Consider the following 12,391-nt stretch of genomic DNA (forward strand, 5'->3'; position numbering starts at 1 on the left):
TATGGGTCTGTTTTTAATGCCAATACCATACTTCTTTAATACAGCTGTGTAATACGGTTTGAAATCAGAGAGCATGATGCCTCCAGCTTTGTTCTCTTTCTCAAGAATGCTTTGGTTATTTGAGGTCTTTTGTGGTTCCACACAAATTTTAGAATTCTTTGTTCTGTTTCAGTGTAAAATGCCATCAGAATTTTTAAGGGATTTCAATGAATCTGTGTATTGCTTTGAGTAGTATGGACACTTCAACAATATTAATCCTTCCAACCCATGAGCATGGAATATCTTTCCATTTATTTGTTTTAAGTTCTTTCATTAGTGTTTCCTAGATATCAACACACAGGTCTTTAACGTGCTTGGTAAATTTATTTTTAGGTACTTCACTCTTTTTGATGCAGTTGTAAATGGAACTGTTTTCTTAATTTCTTTTTCTGATAATTTGCTATTAGTGTATAGAAATGCAACCAATTTTTGTGTGACTTCGTATTCTCCAACTTTACTGATTTATTAATTCTAATAGTTTTTTTATAGTCTTCAGGACTTCATATATATACTATGTCATCTTCAGATAGTGAGTTTTACTTCTTCCTTTCCAAATTAGAAGCCTTTTATTTCCTATTCTTGTCTAATTGCTCCGGCTAAGACGTCCAATACTAGGTTAAATAAAAGTGGTAACAGTGGGGGTGCCTGGGTGGCTCAGTGGGTTAAGCCGCTGCCTTCGGCTCAGGTCATGATCTCAGGGTCCTGGGATCGAGTCCCACATCGGGCTCTCTGCTCAGCAAGAAGCCTGCTTCCCTCTCTCTCTCTCTCTGCCTGCCTCTCCGTCTACTTGTGATCTCTCTCTGTCAAATAAATAAATAAAATCTTTAAAAAAAAAAAGTGGTAAAAGTGGGATTTCTGGTCTTGTTCCTGATATCAGAGAAAAAGCTTTCAGTTTTTCACAGCTGCATATGGTTAACTGTTGGCTTGTCATATATGGCCTCTACTATGTTGAGGTACATTCCTTCTATGTCCACTCTGTTTTTATCATAAATGGATGTTGAATTTTATTTTAAAATTATATATTAAACTATTATTAAAATTCATTTGTCTTCACCAAATATTTACTAACTGACTTTGTAAAAGGTAGATATGAAAGAAACTCAGCCAGAAAGGGAGAATTAATTACGAGGATGGGCTTGACTTTTTCAGGGAGTTAACAGCAGAGTGCAGTAGAGTGCAGGCTGCAAATTTTTGCAGAAGACAATGGACAGACTGTAATTCAGATACCACTCTGTCTTGCCTTGAAAAAGAATCCTACATGATTATGCTTTATTAAAAATGTAGCTAATTAGGAGCCACTTCCTCATAAATGTTAATGTTAACAATTTTACATATGTAGTTATTATTTCATTAAATGAAATAATTGAGAGTAATTGCTTTTCTGGCTCATTTTTAAATGCTTACTACACATGTCAGGCTCTGTGCAGTGCATCCCATTATTTTGGGAGGTAAATTTTATTATTTCCATGTATTGAAGGCAAATGAAGCTGAGCAGTGAACTATCATACCCATTACTAAGCAATTAAGCCAAGATGTATACTCGGGTTTAACTTCAACATCTATTCCCCAATACAATCCTACCTCATGGTTTTGCTTACATATTACTTATGTACTCATTTAAAAATTGAGTGATATACGTAGTAACCAAAAGGATACAGAGTACCTCAAATTGGTAATAAAGTTAGATGGAATAAAATGCTGCTTCTGGCATTTATTTTTGAAAATTGGTCAAACATGTCCACAAAGATTGTTGCCAAAGTGTACTTTGTGAAGTGCAAAAGAGTTGTAGTTCAAGCATGGGCTGTGGAGCTGAGGATTCAACTCTGAATCTATCACTTATCTGCTCTGTGCCCTTGGACATTTTTTCACTTGTTTTTGGTTGTCTAAAATAGGATTCATTTGTAATAACTGTACTGATGCATCTAACACCTGTGAACATTAAATGAGTTTAATACATGTGAAGCATTAGACACATAAGCACTCAAAAAATGCTGGCTCATGTTGTCCAAGTCCAAAGGCTTATTTCGCACTTCCATTCTTTCTTTTTTCAAATAGACTTTTTTTTTTTTTTTTTTTAGAGGAGTTTAAGATGCACAGCAAAACTAAAAGCTACACACTTCTGGGCACCTGGGTGGCTCAGTGGGTTAATAAGCCTCTGCCTTCCGCTCAGGTCATGATCTCAGGGTCCTGGGATCGAGTCCCGCATCGGGCTCTCTGCTTGGCAGGGAGCCTGCTTTCTCCCTCTCTCTGGCTGCCTCTCTGCCTACTTGTGATCTCTGTCACATAAATAAATAAAATCTTAAAAAAAAAAAAGCTACACACTTCCAATATACCACCTGGTCTACACATGTGTAGGCTCCTCTATTATTAACATCACCCACCAGAGTAGTACATTTATTACAAAAGAACCAACAATGACACATCATTATCACCCAAAGATCATAGTTCACATTAGGGTTCACTATTGGTGTCGTAAATTTTGTGGACTTTAATATAGAAGCATTTTTATCTACCATTTTAATATCAATATCCTCTGCTCCATCTATTCCTCTCACCAGCCCTAAATCTTGGCCATTACTGATCTTTACTATCTCCAGTCTTCCCCTTTCCAGAATGTCATATAGTTTGAATCATACAGTATGTGACTTTTTCAGATTGACTTATTTTACTTGGTTATGTGCATTAAAGCTTCCTTCATATCCTGTAATGGCTTGATAGTTCATTTCTTCCTAGCATTAGATAATATTCTACTGTATGGATGTACCACAATTTATCCCCATCACCTACCGAAGCACATCATGGCGTCTTCCAAGTTTTTGGCAATTATGAATAAAATCACTATAAATATCCATGTGCAGGTTTTTATGTGGACACAACTTTTCAACTCATTGGGTAAATATCAAGGAGCAATTGTTGGATCTTATAGTAAGAATGTTTAGGTGTATAAGAAACCGCCAAACTGTTTCTCAAAGTGACTGTAACCTTTTGCATTCCCACTAGCAATTAATGAGAGTTCCTGTTCCACATCTTCACAAGAATCTGGTGCTGTCTGTGGTTTTTATTTTAGTCACTCTAGTAGGTATATAAAAGTATCTCATTATTGTTTTTACGCTCCTTTTGTGAAACCCAACGTTTATGACAGAGAAATTCTTTTACCCCAAAGAATAGCATGGTTATGTGGACTACGGCTGAAAACTATATACATCTGGGTTAAAATCTAAATATTTATGGTTCTAAGCCCTTTTCATTGTGTAGTTTTTTTTTACCACCACCACCCCCATGTTTCTTTGTGAATTACTGTCCCTTCCACAAAATCTTTCAACAATATTTTGTAGTCAAAGGAAACCACAACTGTGTAGAAAAATCAAAACAGGCTAAGATAATGGGGGGGGCGGGATTACTAAGTATTATTAACCTCATTAGCTACTTAGGACCAATTTGGGAGTACCTTTTCACATTCTCCACAGCCTTACTTGACCTTTACGACCGAGGCTGACTACATTACCCTTGTGACAACATAGTTTGAGTGTGCACATAGTTGTTGGAAGCAAGAACATTAGTTAAGTCTAACTTTTAAACTTGTCAACTCAGTACCGAAAGACTACAAGAATCTAGTTTCCTAAACAAGTAAAATGAGGTTGGAATCATATATAGTGCTAACAGGTTCGGACCATTCCACCATAAGATTTCCAAGGCCTTGACTCTTTAAAAACACAATCTCTGCCTGGGTCTCACGGAGCTTCTAAAACACGGTCCAGAGGATGGACCCGAGTATTGGTCCTTCTTAAAAGTTTCCCACGCAACTGAAGAGCAGCCGGCTTAGAAAAAAGTGGTTTAAGACGGCCTGTGCCCTAGAGGAGAATCTTCTTTTGCTCACAGAGGATACTTTTGACTAGAACCGCACCACACGCCCAAAGCGCCTATGGCAATGCACACTGTGAGGAGCCAGACAAAATTCCCGGCTTTCTTTTGCATCTAGATAAGGCTCTTATTCCGTTCCACGCCCGGCCGTATCGGCTCCGGAGCACAGGGAATTTGTGAAACTGCTGGCTGGGCCCAACTGCCCCACCCCGAGCCAGAAAGACCACAGTTACGCCCAAGAAAGATGGACCTCCTTCACAGCATCAGCGGCAGAACTGTAGGCACCGCGATTTCCTATTAGGAAGAGAGAAGAAGGGCGGACCACAAAGAACCACCACACCGACCCGTACCAAAGCTCCAAAAACCCGGGACTTAGAGCGCTCCGACTTGGCCGGAAGTGACGCGAGCAGCCACCACGCAGGGCAGTCCCAAGGGAGAGGAGAGCGGGAGGGGGAGCGTGCGGGGGCTGGGGGCGGGGCGCGGCCGTAGCTCCGTTTCCGGTGGCTCGTCGCGCTCGCTCACTCCAGCTGCAGCCACTCTTGCCCGTGGCTGCTTCCTCCATCCTGGTATTTTTTGGAGCCTCCATCCTGGTTCTTCCAAAGTGCCCGGACCCAAAACAGGAAGTAAGTGCGATGGAACCTTCAGGTCCCAACCGCCGCCAGGGCCGCTCCGCCCAGTGGAGCCTGTCCGGCCCCCTTGCTGCCAGCCTGTTCCCGCCGGCCGGCGCAGGCTGTGGGCACTCGGGCACCGCGGGCGGGGTCGGAGCTGGGCCTTCATGACGCTGAAGCTGCAGTCCCCGCACGCTCAGGCCAGGCCCTCCCTCTAAGGGCCCGGCCCGCGTTGGTGGCTCGGGCTACAGAGTCGGGTAGTGAGCGGCCGCCGAGGCGCAGCAGCGATCCGGCGGGGGCGGAAAATGGCGGCGGCTTCGGTGGAGCTAAATGGCGCCGGGACCCCTGGGGGTGGGGTGGGCCGGCAGCTTCGGTAGAGAATTGGGCACGAGAATGCGGAGAGTAAGGAAGCCTTAGTTGCTTTCTCGTGGTGTTCCTTTTTGGGTTTTTTTTGTTGTTGTTGTTACCTTTTCGGTTTTATGTGGTCTAGTGAAGGAGAGGTGGGCTTGAGCGAGTTGGGCGGGTCTCGTCCCCCCCCCCTCCCTTTTTTTTCTTTTACCTTGTTTGCGTTTTAGACTCTTCCATCTTTTGGGATTCGTTCTAGCTCTGCTGTTCAAGGCCCATGCAGAGGCAGTCGAGGTTGTTGGCCGCACTATCTCGGTCAGCCTCTCTTAAAACGAGGGACTAGGACTGACTGCGGAGGGGAGAGTGTCCTCGTCGAGCAGAGACCCGTAAAAGGCGTCTGCAGAGTAGTAGTGTCATATTTTGCTGAGTTCTGAGGAAGTTTTTGAATTTTTTAGTCATCTTATTCTTTACAATAGACTTTGTTTTGACCCAGTCTCTGGCGTAGATTTGGGAGTAGAGGTGGCCAAGTGCCGTGCCATGCAGTTGAATGATACAGCATCTGTTTTCATAATAAAAATACTCGGCGAAGATGAGGAGAGGGTGAAAATTATATGGAATGTAAGTCAGTAGTCCCTCTCTTTTTCCATGTTTGAATCTGGAAATTCAAATTCGGTGTGTGGTTGCTCTTATTGTAACTTGATTCATCGTCGTGTTCCTCTTGACAGTAGGCGAGGCTGCTTGTTGGGACATCCAACAAAATTCATAGTCCGTAGGGTGACTTTCGAATATGCCGTGTTTTAAGAATAGAATAATACCCTTTCGAAAATTTTTTTTATCTTTTCCTAATTTTATTTCTATTTTTAATTCGTGCAAGGCGATTAACCATTTATAGCTTTTAAGCTCCAGCCCAAGTAAGAAACTATTCTTCCATTGTGTTGAAAGTTTTACAAACGGGATATCTTTTTTTCTTTTTTAGTTAAAGGTTTTCATATTTTTCAGTGGTGGTTCTTTATTTGATCCGGCTTTAAAGTTGTTTCTAATAATCTTTTTAGTACTACTGGGGTTTTTGTTTTGTTTTGTTTTGTTTTGTTTTAGTAATTTGAATAATTACCACCACTTTAACATTTAAAGATTCTTTGGTGGGGCGCCTGGGTGGCTCAGTGGGTTAAAGCCTCTGCCTTCAGCTCAGGTCATGATTCCAGGTCCTGGGATCGAGCCCCGCATCGGGCTCTCTGCTCGGCAGGGAGCCCGCTTCCTCCTCTCTCTCTCTGCCTGCCTCGCTGCCTACCTGTGATCTCTGTCAAAAAAAGAAAAAAAAAAAAACTTTATAAAGATTCTTTGGCGATAAATACCAAAAACTTAGCGTTTTACTCTGGTGGTGTAGTGATAAAAGCGCATTTATTAGGTTAAGATTCAGAAATGTAGTTAAGATTTAGAAAAAAAATAAATATGCAGTTCCTTACCAAAAAATAGGCTGTCTGAGAAAAATTTGGTGTGAGAATAGTTGCTGTTTTTTCATTCACCAGGGACAAAACAGCTTGAATTTGTATGGAAAAAAATTACAGTTATGAAAAATACACTTCATGTTTATCTCATTTTTACTTCCATATACTTTTGTGCCACCAAGAAGCTAATTTTTATCTTTTTTAAATTTTTTTAACTAGTTGATAGGCTTACCCCAAAATATGCTTTTGGGGACTGATCGAGAATCTGCCTTTTTTGCGTGACTATCTGACTATTTGCAGTTGAGCTAGATGGTGGGGCCAAATGCTATTTGCCCTGTCTTCATCAGTAAGTACCGGGCATTGCATACTTGCTTAGAACTTTAAGTTCATACTTTGAGCAGTTAGACAAATAAATATCGTATAAGTATTTTCCTCAGAACGTAAAGATTTTAGAAATATTTTGAGGGGAAGCAATCACAAGAATGTTTTAGAGTTAGGATTTGATCTTCGAAAGCAGAGTATGGCTGGGATGTGGTTACTAATAGAGAATTCTATCAAAAGAAGGCAGATGTTCTTGAATCTTTTTTAAGTTCCCTTTTTTAAGGTTTTTGTTTGTTTGTTTAAGACAGGTTTATCTGATTTCACCCTGAGGCAATGGGAGAGAAGTGTATTTGTAAGGTTAGATATTGCTGGTTAGAATTGAAATACAAACAGCAGAAGCTTATTTTTCTTTTTTTTTTTATTCACTTCATTTATCTCTCCAGTATCTATAGACCCTAGTTTTTATTAATGTTATAATAAAATTGTATGTTCTGACAATAACTTTGTTATTATAAACAGTTGCTTTTGTCATGCTCCATTAAGTACATTGGCTTAAGTTAACACCTGTGAGGATGAACACACTAATGTGAAACACTAGCATCCCTAGGGGTTTACAACCTGGCATATTGATGTTAAAAATTGAGGAGGGCTGGGAAGTGTTTTTTGAAACACTGAGCTTCTAGATCATTTTGAACACAACATCTGTAATTGTTGCAGGGACAGCAAAACTTTAGAACACTAATGAAGTTTAGGAAGAGTTGTACTTTTTATGTCTTAGATGCTACTTATGGGATGTTTATCTTCTTAAAATGGAGTTCTGTTTTTAATAGTCAATCTTCTCTTACTGCCCTAACCTGTAATACTTTTTTTCCATATAAAAGGTTTGCCTAGCAATTGGTGTACCTCTAAATGCTGTGCAATTTCAGTTCCAAAACCTTTTTTATCCTCAAATGATAGGAAATGACCTGAGAAAGTTAATAACTTTATTGCTTTGTTAAATGATAGATTCATTAAATGTATGTGGTATTTGTTTGCTTTCATATCATTCCCCCCCCCTTTTCCTTTTGTGAAGAGAATTCTTGTAAGAGAAATCACAAATATGTTTTGCTTTGATTCCATAAAGATAAATAAAAGAAGGAACCTGTTTATCATGTCTGCTGCTTCAAGTTTGTGGAAATATACCCCATTCCATGACTGAATTCCAGAAAGAAGTTGTCAGGAAAAAACACACTGGAGATACTTTTTAATTTTTTTTAAGCTGTCAGTTTGGTTATGTACACTGTTGTCAGGCCATTCTTCCAAGCACTGGGTTGTCTACAGTAATCTTTATTTACCATCACATACTATGTAGCAAAAGAAATGCTCATTATGTTTATTTACTGCTTATGTGTATGTTACTATCTGTCAAGAAAGTGTGCTTTAAAAATAAACATCAGTGTAAATCAGAGGACTATGGAGATAATTTGATATATTTCCATTTAAAAAGTTTGTGATGGTTCCTTGCATAAAGTGCTCAGTTTTGAATGGATAAGATTTTTAAATGTAGCCAAATACACATGATTATAAGCTCTTAAATCATGCAGTGCATGAAAAATAGTCTTTCTTTTTAATCAACAATATAATTTTATTGTCAAACCAGGTATGAAATGCTGCACTTTTAAATGAACCATACTACCAAGTAATTCTCTTTGATAATAACATTGTTTTTCAATAGTTGGTTAATTGGGGATGCCTGGGTAGCTCAGTCAGTTGTCTGCCTTCTGCTCAGGTCATGATCCCAGGTCCTGGGGATTGGGCCCTGCTTAGGGTTTCCTGCTCAGTGGGGAGTCTGCTTTTCCCTCTCCGCCTGCCTCTCCCCCAGCCTGTGTGCTCACTCACTCTGGCTCTCTCAAATAAAATTTAAGAAGAAAGTAGTTGGTAGTTGAAATCAACAGCTTAAGCAACTAAAGCCTTTTATAATAAACTGCACAAATAATTTTGACACGGTGTGTAGTCATATTTTGCCACCTCAAAACTAAGCTGTTAGGATCATTAGTTACCTTAGTCTAGTATGCTTTATGTTCTTTATAGCTTTGCTTCTCAAATTCTTCACAAAGTGTATAGAAGAGCAAATCCCCAGGGGCCTGGAACCACCATCCAAAGCATTCAACCTCAGTATGAAGTGTCCTGTTCCTGTCTTAAAATCGGTGTTCTGCATCTTTCTCTTCTGCCAACGATCTGTGTACCCATGTTCAGGATACAGGCATTTGATCTTGATTCTTTTCACTAAGATTTTCTAATTAGCAAAGAGTTTTATTTCAAAATATCTTAAAACATATCTTTTAATTATTTATACATATTCTGGAGGAAATCCACTTTATAAGCATTTCCTAAGGCATTAATTACATGCAATGATAGATACGGTGGTGGTCAGTATGGGGTCTTCATAATAGCACAACCTCAAAAGTTCATTTATAGGATAATGGTTGATAAATTTAGATAGCATGCACCCATTGAAAATGCTATGGAAAAATAAGTAGAACTATTGGAAAATACTCCCAATAAAGTAAGTGCAGGAAAAAGTTCAAAAGAATGGATAGTATGTTTGGAAGATCATCACAAAATGTTACAGTGGAATATATGAATAACTTTCCTTATATTCGTTTAAGAAAAGACATCCGAAAATTAAATGTGGCCTTAAGCCAGAAACCTTGCATCTGTGTTTTTCAGTCAACTCATTCAATAAAATTCTAGTGTTACAAGTTCTGTAGCTTGCTTGATTTCCCTGTATAAAAGTATAAAAGTATCTTATAATGTTTAGTCTTATCATATCTTTCAGTGTAGAATCCCGACTCCAAGCTTGTAGGGTCAGCAACTTTTAGCTCCTGTGCTTTTCATGATCTCCACTAAAATATGCCCTCCCACACTTAGACAGTCAGAAACGGATACAAATTTATCTACAAAACTAATTCCCAAACTAGGGAAAAATGCATTTTTCTTGGTCGTGGTTTTTGGAAAATCTTGACACTTTACTTAGCAAATTAGGACCATTAAAGGCATACCTTAGAGATACTGCAAGTTCATTTTCAGACACTGCAATAAAGCAAAGGTTGCAATAAAACAAGCCAAATGAATTTTTTGGTTCTCAGGGCATGTACAAGTTAGGTTTATACTTACTGTAGTTCATTTAAAAGCATGCAAGAGCATGTCAGAGCCAATGTGCAAACTTAAGAAAAACTGTTACAAAATGTTATCATCTGAGTTTTCAGCTAGTCTTAAGCACCACAGATCGCCACAACCAATATACAGGTGTTGGGTGCTTAGGGGAGATGGCCCCCTGGGGAGTTGAAAATCCCTGTATAACTTTTGACTCCCCCCAAAAACTAATAGCCTACTATTAACCAAAAGCCTTACCACTAACAGTCAATTAAAACGTATTTTGTATGTTTTATGTATCATATACTGTATTCCTACAATAGAAAAATGGAAGAAAACACATCTACAGTACTGTATTGTAAAAAGTCCACATGTAAGTGGACACATGCAGTTCAAACCTGTGTTGTTCAAGCGTGAGCTGTAATAATGAAAAAATTGTAAATAGTGTGAGAGTTATCAAAATGTGACACAGATGCAAAATGAGCAAATGCTATTGGTAGTACCAATAGACTTGTTTAACACAGGATTACCGTAAACCTTCATTGTATTAAACTTAATGTATAATAAAATGAGTTAGGCCTCTCTGTAGATTTAGTGGATGGAAATACCAGTCCTAAAATAATCCATTGAATGTGAACTTTACATCAATATTAGAGTGAAGCAGGATGAAGGATTCGTTTCTTTAATTAAATTCTGTATTAAGTACCAGATCCAGAGTTGTTCTTTCGTTCTACGTTAAATAGGGTTCTCGTTCATTGGGAGCTCTCAATGAACACAAATACATTTTTCATTATAAATGTTTTATACTGCATTTCACATGTTCTCTTGATTTTATTACTATACTGTTGCTATTTAAGAGACCCACCAAATGATGGATGGAAACTTGCTAAAAAGCCATTTCACCAGTTAAGATGGCTGTTAAAATTTTTTTCTTCTTCTCATTTCTAGTTAGTATAAAAACAGTACACACGATATAACCCTTTACAGAGAATGAAGGGAAGATATCTTTCTGATACATTTCCCCTATAAACCAAATAAGGAACAGGTCCAGAAGTTAAACATAGTTTCATGTATAATGAATTAGAATGGAAGGCACTAAAATACTCAGCTTTGTACCTTACTATCACAAGTTTATTCATCAACATTTCTCAGATACTCTCATAGTCCTATCAGAATACAGTATAGATGTGCTTTTCTAAATAAAAGCTTTCTAGACATTACTGTACCTAGTACTCTCACTTGCCCTGAAAGCTAAACCTCATAAAAGACCTGTTTGTCTTGTCTCCCTCCCTTGAATTCTCTACATATTCCAGTAGGGCTGCTGTCCCCATTATACCTCAGATACTTTTGTTAAGGCCACCAACGTTCTCCGTATTGACAGATCAGATAGTCACGTCTCCATGATCTTCTTTCTTGCCATGGTTGACTACTTAATGCTCCTTGAAAAACACTCTGTGTGTTGGGGCGCCTGGGTGGCTCAGTGGGTTAAAGCCTCTGCCTTCGGCTCAGGTCATGATCTCAGAGTCCTGGGATTGAGCCCCGCATCAGGCTCTCTGCTCGGCGGAGAGCCTGCTTCCCTCTCTCTCTCTCTCTCTGCCTGCCTCTCTGCCTACTTGTGATCTCTCTCTCTCTCTCTCTCTCTCTCTCAAACAAATAAAATTTAAAAAAAAAAAAGAAAAAGAAAAAAACACTCTGTGTGTCTTAACACCTTAGTTTTCCTTCTCCATCACTAGCTGGTCCTTTTCATTCTCCTTTGCTTGCTTATATATAGCTTGATTTCCACCTGTTAAAGGGTGCTCTGGAACTGGAATCTAAGCTGTTTTACCTAAGCTTTCTGGGTGATACTGTGTTTAAAAATTATTTGCGGGGGTGCCTGGGTGGTGCAGTGGGTTAAGTCCGACTCTTAGTTTCAGCTCAGGGTTGTGCTTGAGCCCTGCCTTAGGCTCTGCACTCAGGTCAGAATCTGCTTGAGACTTTGTTTCCCTTTCCCTTTGCCCTTCCCCCGCCAAAATAAATGAATAAATCTTTAAAAAATGTATTTGCATGACACTAACTCATTTGTCTGATATGTCTAATCCTTGTTGAATTGCAGCTTCCAACAGTCAATGTGATATCTTCATTTGAATACCTTATAATGTTAATTATTCCTACTAATAGTAATAAAAATACATAATACACATCTGAGTGCCCCCAAACTCAATCAGCTGTTCAAGCCTAAAGCCTAGGAGTGGGCTTGAGATAGTTCCCCTTTCCTTAATTTCCATCATCTCTTCATTGAGCAGAACCTGTCAACACAGCCTCCAGAATATATCCTTTGTTCAGTCTCCTTCCTTTGCCTGCTGTCAGCAGTCCAACAAGAGTCCTCTCTTAGACAACAGCTTGTCTTCATAACTTGCTTATCCACTCTCCATTCTGCAGTCTAAGTGATCTTTTAAAAATGTAAATTATATTCCCCAACAGAAAACCACCCAAGGATTTGGAAGGCTGTGGGAGATCTACCCCTGTCTTTATCTCCAACCTTAAATTCAGCTACTCTTCATTATGGAAAGCCTCTGCCATACTGGCTGCTGGGTTTTGGGGGTTTTGTGTTTTTGTTTTTGTTTTTGTTTGCCCTGCAACAGGCCATAGCAAGCTCCA

At 39.2% G+C, this 12,391-nt stretch overlaps 1 protein-coding gene across 3 annotated transcripts in view; it reads left to right on the forward strand.

Annotated features, from left to right (window-relative positions):
• The first annotated feature begins 4,382 nt into the window (after window positions 1–4,382).
• DMTF1 (cyclin D binding myb like transcription factor 1) overlaps window positions 4,383–12,391 on the forward strand; it is a 45,582-nt gene continuing 37,573 nt past the window's right edge. For all 3 annotated transcript variants that reach the window (XM_047694080.1, XM_047694082.1, XM_047694081.1), the window contains exon 1: window positions 4,383–4,523. The gene's annotated coding sequence lies outside the window, so the exon portion shown is untranslated. The remainder of the gene's footprint in view (window positions 4,524–12,391) is intronic.

The sequence above is a fragment of the Lutra lutra genome, chromosome 11 (genome assembly GCF_902655055.1).
Source record: "Lutra lutra chromosome 11, mLutLut1.2, whole genome shotgun sequence".
NCBI lineage: Eukaryota > Metazoa > Chordata > Mammalia > Carnivora > Mustelidae > Lutra > Lutra lutra.